The following is a 10847-nucleotide window of genomic DNA, read 5'->3' as shown; positions in this document are numbered from 1 at the left end:
ATCAAAAACAAGGGTTATACTCAAGTTCTGATCACAACGGATATAATTTTAAAAATGCTTTTGGCGTTATCTCGTAATAAACAAACAACTACAGACGCACTACTACACGGACATGACTACATATAGACAATTTTCTACAAAATACTAAAAGGAATACAATATACCACGAAGAGATATAACAGAGAGAGCAGCACAATTTACATTTGTAACTTTCGCAATTTCCTGGAACATGAAATGTGAAATTACGTCTCATCGCTATTGGAATGCCCCAAAATACATTATCTGTTGGAACTTTTGATCCGCACAGTTTTCAGTTTACTGAAGATCTGCTTAAAAATTAAGAAGGAAAGATAATAATTTGAATTAAAATATCTATCGGGTGTTGTGTTGCTTCGTTTTAATTTGGATTTAAATGGATTGTTAGTTGGACTGCTTCGATTTTGAACATTACACAACAGTATGAAATGCATAATGTATATAATATATATAGCAACTAAGTAGTAGCTATATATAATAACTATGTAGTTTAAATGTTTACATATTTATGAATTAGTTAATAAATAAATTATTTTGAATAGATTTCTATTATAAAATTGAGAATTATATTATTTTTATTACTCCAGTTATTTCAAATATGGTAAGAATATACATGGGATTGACCTTAGTTTAATAACTACAAGAAAATTTCATTTTAAATCAATAGCATAAAATACACCAGACGGTTAAGCTTTATTTTAATATACAAACAATAGTATGAGCTCTCTTCTGTTATTACAGAAATTTGTTTTATGTTTTTAAACATTACGAATTCTTGACATTTATTTTTGATATAGGTGAATTTTACAGCAGATGAAATTTGTGCCATGATGGTCAAAAAACGAAACATCCGTAATATATCCGTCATAGCTCACGTAGATAACGGAAAATCATTTTTAACAGACTCCTTAGTAGCAAAAACTGTTATTATTGCTGGTGCCAAAGTTAGAGAAATACATTTTACAGGCACCGGAAAAAATTAACAAGACAGAATTATAAGCATATTAAGAATATGTAGTCTTTTGAAATATTGATAATTTTGATTAGTGATTCTGAAGCTTTATCTCTTTAAAATAAAACTGGGTATTTGTTATAACAAAAATACTAACTTTTTTCATAAATAATATTGATTAACGCGAAAAAGAATAGAAAGTTTTCTTGATTAATTTGATTGGTTCCTCTGGGCACATAGATTTCCGTTCTGAAGTAACTACTGCCCTTCGTATAACTGATGGTGCTGTTGTAGTAGATTCTGTTTCGGATAAGAAAATTCCTAAATAATTATTTGTATAATAAATTAAATAATTATGTAAGTATTTTTGGTGTTACTTCACTTTGTATTAATTTTACTAAAGAACATGCATAATGCAATTCAATGCAAATGCAATAACGCATATCTAAATATATTTCTGTGGTAAAGACAATTTATTAAGAACTTCCGAATTACAGTAGGAAACATTGTAGTGTCATTACAATCTTTTAATTAATCGTGATGTCATCTCCAACCGCCCCAGGCCATCATCGGTTAATGATTGGTGCTACTGATGCTGCTAATTCGCTATAAATTATGAATTAAGTTAGAAACAATTTTGTAATAATGAATTATTTGCAGGTGTGTGTACAACCGGAAACTATGTAACGTCAGGCTATCGACGAACGTATTAAGCCAATCTTGTTCATGAACAAGATGGACCGTACCCATATGAAATTGCAGTTGGATGCTGAATAACTTTACCAAATTTTCTGACGTTTAACAATGTATGGGGTTAGGAATATTTCAACCCAAAAATAGGATAATGATAACAAAAGATCGTTTTGCATGTACATCTTGTATCACATCTACAATATTTTTGACTTGATTATGAACTGCAAGTAAACATTTGTTTTATTATAAAAAAAAATAATTCTTCAAACACAATTAGGCCACTATATGGTTTACAAAATAACTTTTATGAAGTCATTAGGAAATAAATATATTGTTGGCAGTGCATTGGAAGAAAATTATAAACCTAGGTATTAAACGCTTTCATATAACCTCTATCTTTATATCCTATGGTGACAAGCTATTATATCGAGAATGCATTATATATTTGGAGTTCTAGGGTGTAACTAAAATATTTATTTTAGGAAAGAATAATATGAAGCCCTTCTCTCCTCACTGCGCACTAACTTGAAATATGAAGACAAGGATAAGGATGGAAAACAATTTAGGCGGACATGGTTACCTGTTGGTGAGACCTTGCTTCAGATGATTGCCGCTCACTTACCATACTCAGTAACTGCTCTGAAATACAGAATGGAAATGTTATACGAAGGTCCACATGATGATGAAGCCGCTCTTGGTATGTGTCACCAGTATGGATTTTTAAAACGCTTTAAATTTTGGTATTTACTTGTACTTGATGATGAGTATGTTTACAACTCCAGGCTGATTCACTGTAAATGATTGGTATAAACTGAGCAACAATTACCAATTTTTATTATTTTTTTAAATATTTTCAAATGACTATACTTTGTTTTTTTGTTTAAAAAAAAAGCCCCTATCCCAAGACATAAATTCGTGGCATCATGAAAGAAGATTTAAACGAGAAGACAATTCAGGGAGCCATCCTCAGGATGGGTCGTTATGTAGAAGCCATTGAAGATGTCCCATAGGGAAACATTTACAGGTTGTTCGGTGTGGATCAATTTTTGGATAAGTCCGATACCATAACCACATTCACAAACATGCAGAACTTGAAAGTCATGAAATTCGGCGTAACTCTCGTAGTACGTGTAGCTGTGGAACCCAAGAATTCGGCCGATTCACCAAAACCTTTAGATGGTACGCAAATGTTCGCTTTTATTGTGTGATTATCACTAAGGTCTGTGTCATTTGACCTCAGGTTTGAAATGTTTGGCTAAGTCTGATCTTATGGTACAATGTGTCATTGAAGAATCTAGCGAAAACATCATTGCCGGTGCCAGAGAGCTCCACTTAGAAATCTGTCTGAAGGCCTTGGAGAAGGATCATGCTAGAATTCAAGTTACTTAATCCGACCCAGTAGTATCCTTCGTGTAACTGATGGTGCTCTTGTTCTAGTAGATAGTATTAGGGGTAAGTAAATTCCTAAATAATTATTTGTATAATAAATTAAATAATTATGCATGTATTTTTGGTGTTACTTCACTTTGCATTAATTTTACTAAAGAAATATGCATAATGCAATTCAATACAGATGCAAGAACGCATATCTAAATATATTTCTGTGGTAAAGACAATTTATCAAGAACTTAGGTATTAAACGCTTTCATATTACCTCTATCTTTATATCTTATGGTGACAAGCTATTATATCGAGAATGCATTATATATTTGGAGTTCTTGGGTGTAACTAAAATATTTATTTTAGGAAAGAATAATATGAAGCCCTTCTCTCCTCACTGCGCACTAACTTGAAATATGAAGACGAGGATAAGGATGGAAAACAATTTAGGCGGACATGGTTACCTGTTGGTGAGACTTTGCTTCAGATGATTGCCGTTCACTTACCATACTCAGTAACTGCTGTGAAATACAGAATGGAAATGTTATACGAAGGTCCACATGATCATGAAGCCGCTCTTTGTATGTCTCACCTATATGAATTTTTTAAACGTGTTAAATTTTAGTATTTATTTGTACATGATGATGTGTAGTTTACAACTCTAGGCTGACTCACTGCGAATGATTGGTATAAACTAAACAACAATTACCAATTTTTTTTAATATTTGCAAATGACTATATTTTGTTTTTTTGTTTTTAGGTATTAAGAACAGTGATCCTAACGGTCCTATGATGATGTGTCTAAAATGGTACTCACTTCTAATAAAGGTATTTTCTACGATTTTGGTCCTGTTTTTTCCGGTAAAGTAGCTACCGGCATGAAGACCTCTATCCTAGGACCTAACTATATGGCCTCAACAAAGAGGATTTATACGAGAAGGCAATTCAGGGAGCCATCCTCATGATTGGTCGTTATATAGAAGCCATGGAAGATGTCCCATCTGGAAATATTTGCACTTTGTTCGGTCTGGATCAATTTTTGGTTAAGCCCGATGCCATCGCCACATACACAAACAAGTAGAACTTGAATGTCAAGAAGTTTAGCTTATCTTCCGTAGTACGTGTAGCTGCGGAACCGAAGAATCCGACCGATTCAGAAAGACCTGTATAAGGTACGCAAGTGTTCGCTTTTATAGTGTGATTATCACTAAGTCGTCTTTACAATCTTTAATTAATCGTGATGTCATCTCCTACCGCCCCAGGCCGACATTGGTTAATGATTGGTGCTACTGATGCTGCTAATTCGCTATAAATTATTAATAAAGTTAGAAACAATTTTGTAATAATGAATTATTTCAGGTGTGTGTACAAACGGAAAATATGTTACGTCAGGCTATCGACGAACGTATTAAGCCTATCTTGTTCATGAACAACATGGACCATACCCATTTGAAATTGCAGTTGGGTGCTGAATAACTTTACCAAATCTTCTGACGTTTAAAAATCTATGGAGTTAGGAATATTTCAACCCCAAAATAGGATAATGATAACAAAAGATCGTTTTGCATGTACATCTTGAATCCCATCTACAAAATTTTTGACTTGATTATGAAGGGCAAGTAAACATGTGTTTTATTATTTAAAAAAAAATTAATTCTTCCAGTACAATTAGGCCACTATATAGTTTTCAAAATGACTTTTATAAAGTTATTAGGAAATAAACATATTGTTGGCAGTGGGTTGAAAGAAAATTATATGCCTAGGTATTAAATGCTTTCACGTTACCTCTATCTTAATATCCTATGGTGACATGCTATTATATTGAGAATGCATTATATATTTGTAGTTTTTGGGTGTAACTAAAATATTTATTTTAGGAAAGAAGAATATGAAGCCCTTCTCTCCACACTGCGCACTAACTTGAAATATGAAGACGAGGATAAGGATGGAAAACAATTTAGGCAGACATGGTTACCTGTTGGTGAGACTTTGCTTCAGATGATTACCGTTCACGGGCCATCCCCTGTAACTGCTCAGAAATACAGAATCGAAATGTTATACGAAGGTAAACATGTATGGATTTTTAAAACGCTTGAAATTTTAGTATTTATTTGTACATGGCGATATGTAGTTTACAACTCTATGGTTATTCACTGTGCATGATTGGTATAAACTGAACAACAATAACCAATTTTTTATTATTTTTTTAGTATATGCAAATTACTATACATTTTTCTGTTTTAAGGTATTACGAACTGTGACCCTAACGGTCCTCTAACGATGTATGTGTCCAAAATGGTAGCCACTTCTCATAAAGGTCGTTTCCACGCCTTTTTTTTCTGTCTTTTTCCGGTAAAGTAACCAACGGCGTGAAGGCCCCTATCCCAAGACCTAAATATGTGGCATCAAGAAAGAATATTTAAACGAGAAGACAATTCAGGGAGCCTTCCTCATGATTGGTCGTTATATAGAAGCCATGGAAGATGTCCCATCTGGAAATATTTGCACTTTGTTCGGAGTGGATCAATTTTTGGTTAAGCCCGATACCATCCCCTCATTCACAAACATACGCAACTTGAATGTCATCGTAGTACGTGTAGCTGTGGAACCCAAGAATCCGGCCGATTCACTAAAACTTTTAGAAGATACGCAATTGTTCGCTTTTATTGTGTGATTATCACTAAGGTCTATGTCATTTGACCTCAGGTTTGAAATGTTTGGCTTAGTCCGATCTTATGGTACAATGTGTCAGTGAAGAATCTAGCGACATCATTGCCGGTGCCAGAGAGCTCCACTTAGAAATCAGTCTGAAGGCCTTGGAGAAGGATCATGCTAGAATTCAAGTTACTTAATCCGACCCAGTAGTACCCTTCGTGATGGTGCTCTTGTTCTAGTAGATAGTATTAGGGGTAAGTAAATTCCTATATAATTATTTGTATAATAAATTAAATAATTATGCATGTATTTTTGGTGTTACTTCACTTTGTTTTAATTTTACTAAAGAAACATACATAATGCAATTCAATGCAGATGTAATAACCCATATCTAAATATATTTCTGTGGTAAAGACAATTTATCAAGAACTTCCGAATTAAAGTAGGAAACATTGTAGTGTCTTTGCTATATTTTAATTAATCGTGATGTCATCTCCAACCGCCAAAGGCCGACATTTGTTAATGATTGGTGCTACTCTTGCTGCTAATTTGCTATAAATCATGGATAAATTTAGAAACAATTTTGTAATAATGAATTATTTCAGGTGTGAGTACAAACGGAAAATATGTTACGTCAGGCTATCGACGAACATATTTAGCTAATCTTGTTCATGAACAAGATGGACCATACCCATATGAAATTGCAGTTGGGTGCTGAATAACTTTACCAAATTTTCCGACGTTTAACAATCTATGGAGTTAGGAATATTTCAACCCCAAAATAGGATAATGATAACAAAAGATCGTTTTGCATGTACATCTTGAATCCCATCTACAAAATTTTTGACTTCTATCTTAATATCCTATGGTGACAAGCTGTTATATCGAGAATGCATTATATATTTGTAGTTCTTGGGTGTAACTAAAATTTGTATTTTAGGAAAGAAGAATATGAAGCCCTTCTCTCCACACTGCGCATTAACTTGAAATATGAACTTTGCTGGTGGGACTTTGCATCAGATGATTGCCGTTTACTTACCATCCCCAGTAACTGCTCTGATATGCAGGATGAAAATGTTATACGAAGGTCCACATGATGATGAAGCAGCTCTTGGTATGTGTCACCTGTATGGATTTTTAAAACGCGTTAAATTTTGATATTTATTTGTACATGATGATGTGTAGTTTACAACTCCAGGCTGATTAACTGTGAATGATTGGTATAAAATAAACAACAATTACCAATTTTCATTTATGACTGTACTTTGTATTTTTGTTTTTAGGTATTAAAAACAATGATCCTAACGGCCCTATGTCTATAATGGTACCCACTTCTCATAAAGGTTTTTTCTACGATTTTGGTATTGTTTTTTCCGGTAAAGTAGCCACCGGCATGAAGGCCCCTATCCTGGGACCTAACTATATGGCCTCAACAAAGAGGATTTACACGAGAAGACAATTCAGGGAGCCATCCTCATGATTGGTCGTTATATAGAAGCAATGGAAGATGTTCCATCTGGAAATATCTGCACTTTGTTCGGTGTGGATCAATTTTTGGTTAAGCCCGGTATCATCGCCACATTCACAAACAAGTAAAACTTGAATGTCAAGAACTTCAGCTTATCTTCCGTAGTACGTGTAGCTGTGGATCCGAAGAATCCGGCCGATTCAGAAAAACCTTTAGATGGTACGCAAATGTTCGCTTTTATTGTGTGATTATCACTAAGATCTGTGTCATTTGACTTCAGGTTTGAAACGTTTGGCTAAGTCTGATCTTATGGTACAATGTGTCATTGAAGAATCTAGCGAAAATATCATTGCCGGTGCCAGAGAGTTCCACTTAGAAATCTCTCTGAGGCCTTGGGGGAGGATCGATCATGCGTAAATTCAAGTTACTTAATCCGGCCCAATAGTGCCCTTCGTGTAACAAGATGGACCATACCCATTTGAAATTGCAGTTGGATGCTGAATAACTTTACCAAATTTTGTGATGTTAAACAATCTATGGGGTTAGAAATATTTCAACCCAAAAACAGGATAATGATAACAACAGATTGTTTTGCATGTACATCTTGAATCCCATCTACAAAATTTTTGACCTGATTATAAGCTGCAAGTAAACATGTGATTTATTATTAAAAAAAATTAATTCTTCCAGCACAATTAGGCCACTATATAGTTTACCAAAAACACTTTTATGAAGTTATTAGGAAATAAATATATTGTTGGCAGTGTATTGGAAGAAAATTATAAGCCTAGGTATTAAACACTTTCATGTTACCTCTATCTTTATATCCTGTGGTGACAAGCTGTTATATCGAGAATGCTTTATATATTTGTAGTTCTTGGGTGTAACTAAAATTTTTATTTTAGTAAAGAAGAAAATGAACCCTTTCTCTCCACACTGCGCATTATCATGAGATGTGAAAACAAGTATAAGGATGGAAAACAATTTAGTGGGACATGGTTACTTGCTGGTGGGACTTTGCTTCAGATGATTGCCGTTCATTTACCATCCCCAGTGACTGCTCTGATATACAGAATGGAAATGTTATACGAAGGTACACATGATAATGAAGCCGCTTCTGGTATGCGTCACCTATATGGGTTTTTAAAACGCGTTAAATTTTGGCATTTATTTGTACATGATGATGTGTAGTTTACAACTCTCGGCTGATTCACTGTGAATGATTGATATAAACTAAATAACAATTACCAATTTTTTATTATTTTTTTAATATTTGCAAATGACTTTATTTTGCTTTTTTTATTTTTAGGTATTAAGAACTGTGATCCTAACGGTCCTATGATTATGTGTCTAAAATGGTACCTACTTCTCATAAAGTTTATTTCTTCGATTTTGGTCCTGTTTTTTCCGGTAAAGTAGCTACCGGCATGAAGGGCCCTATCCTGGGACCTAACTATGTGGCCTCAAGAAAGAGGATTTACACGAGAAGACAATTCAAGGAGCCATCCTCATGATTGGTCGTTACATAGAAGCCATGGAGGATGTCCCATCTGGAAATATTTGCACTTTGTTCGGTCTGAATCAATTTTTTTATGAAGCCCTTCTCTCCACACTAACTTGAAATATGAAGACAAGGATAAGGATGGAAAACAATTTAAGCGGACGTGGTTACCTGTTAGTGAGACTTTGCTTCAGATGATTGATGTTCACTGGCCATCCCCAGTAACTGCTTAGAAGTACAGAATGGAAATGTTATACGAGGGTCCACATGTATGGATGTTTAAAACGCGTGAAATTTTAGGTTTTATTTGTGCATGACGATATGTAGTTTACAACTCTATGCTGATTCACTGTGAATGATTGGTATAAACTGAGCAACAATTACCAATTTTTTATTATTTTTTTAGCATATGCAAATTACTATACTTCCCTTTTTGTTTTTAGGTATTACGAACTGTGATCCTAACTGTCCTCTGATGATGTATTTGTCTAAGATGGTACCCACTTCTCATAAAGGTCGTTTCCACGCTTTTTTTCCTGTCTTTTCCGGTAAATTAGCCAAAGGCATGAAGGCCCCTATCCTAAAATTGAAATATGTGGCATCAAGAACGAAGATTTAAACGATCAGACAATACATAGAACCATCCGCATGATGCGTCGTTATGTAGAAGTCATGAAAAATGTTCCATCTGGAAACATTTACAGGTTGTTCGGTGTGGATCAATTTTTGGTTAAGCCCGATACCATCACCACATTCACAAACAAGCAGAACTTGAATATCAAGAAGTTCAGCTTATCTTCCGTAGTACGTGTAGCTGTAGAACCGAAGAATCCGGCACGTTCAGAAAAACCCGTAGAAGGTACGGAAATATTCACTTTTATTGTGTGACTATCATTATCTGTGTCATTTGACTTCAGGTTTGAAACGTTTGGCCAAGTCCGATCCTATGGTACTATGTGTAATTGAAAAATCTGGCGAATACATCATTGCCGGTGCCGGAAAGTTCCACTTAGAAATCTGTCTGGAAGCCTTGGAGGGGGATCATCATTCGACCCTACTGGGTCTCTACTGGGACCCTACTTAGTCTAAACCGTCAGCGAAGAATCTGACCAGATGTGCCTGTCAAAGTCGCCAAACAAATACAACAGATATTGGCCCAAGTATTTTAGGTTCCAGGCTTTTAAATATATGCCGTTTGGATTTCTATCAACATGTAGTCTATAAGATGTAGTTTATAAGGCTCTGCAATATAAAAGCTTGGAGTCTCATCAGTGAATATAACATTGATTAAAAAGGATTGAAACGACATGCTAGTCAGCTAGTGGGATACCCATAAATTATTTAGACGGATATATAATTAGAGAATGATATATATTAGGTGAGTTAGTGTACAGTTCTTTTAGTTTAATTTTAAAATATTTCTTCCGTACTCTGGAATAAATAAAACACGCACTATATAGAGTTTTGAACGAAAAGTTGCAGGCATCTGAAAATTTTGAAACAAATGTGCTGTCTGGTATCTTGTACACTAAGATAAACGTTACTAATTATGTTTCTGTTTTTGTCTAGAAGTCTTCCACAGGCTTTTGGTTTATAGATCATACCAATTAATAAGCAAAAAAATGGCAACGCCCTCTTAATTTATTTTTTAAATCATATTTAATGGAGTGAGTTTTATTCTTAATTCTATTTGCAGGATTCCAATGGGCAACAAAGCAATCCATCGTGGTGGCGGTTAGATCATTCCTACAACCCGTCGTATGTTGTCTTTATGCTTGCCTATTAGTCAATATATTATTAGAAGTTCAATAGTCTCTGCAGACGTCCAGCCCAGACTCAATGAACTTGTTTGTCAGTGTGAAATTCAGGTAAATCTTTTATACAATTAAATTTTCTCTCCAACTTAGAAATACGTTCCATATCACAGAAAGCGGCACCAGATGATACAGCGTTGTATAAGTAGCAATTTTGAATTGTTTACATAATTATATCCCGGTTGATTTAGGACTTCTATCCATTCTCAGATGATTCTCTAGAATCGACTTGTTGTAGGTATTTGAGCAATTAAAGTACTGGATACAACTTAGTCCATGCATATTTATACTTTACAAACATCTCGATTAAAACCACAACACAGAAATGAATCAAGAGTGAGGGATCTT

General features: G+C 34.5%; 4 pseudogenes across 2 annotated transcripts; all 4 read left to right on the top strand.

Annotated features, from left to right (window-relative positions):
* Positions 1–753: 753 nt before the first annotated feature.
* On the top strand, positions 754–1783 carry LOC143205769 (translation elongation factor 2-like; annotated as a pseudogene).
* Positions 1784–2604: 821 nt separating this feature from the next.
* LOC143205768 (translation elongation factor 2 pseudogene) lies at positions 2605–6467 on the top strand (annotated as a pseudogene). The gene is made up of 3 exons (XR_013007898.1): positions 2605–2860; positions 2922–3133; positions 6322–6467. The product of XR_013007898.1 is annotated as a translation elongation factor 2 pseudogene (transcript).
* Positions 3438–4179, top strand: LOC143205767 (eukaryotic translation elongation factor 2 pseudogene; annotated as a pseudogene).
* Positions 4150–10499, top strand: LOC143205766 (translation elongation factor 2-like; annotated as a pseudogene). Its single transcript, XR_013007896.1, has 9 exons — positions 4150–4178; positions 4258–4333; positions 4601–4680; positions 4939–5126; positions 6804–6830; positions 8494–8753; positions 9390–9544; positions 9603–10063; positions 10382–10499. The product of XR_013007896.1 is annotated as a translation elongation factor 2-like (transcript).
* Positions 10500–10847: the final 348 nt, after the last annotated feature.

Source organism: Rhynchophorus ferrugineus, unplaced genomic scaffold (genome assembly GCF_030347505.1).
Source record: "Rhynchophorus ferrugineus isolate W39M unplaced genomic scaffold, kcgeb_rfMv2 rfM14, whole genome shotgun sequence".
Taxonomy (NCBI): domain Eukaryota; kingdom Metazoa; phylum Arthropoda; class Insecta; order Coleoptera; family Curculionidae; genus Rhynchophorus; species Rhynchophorus ferrugineus.
The sequence above is the reverse complement of the archived record's forward strand: the minus strand, read 5'-3'. Positions and strand labels throughout refer to the sequence as shown.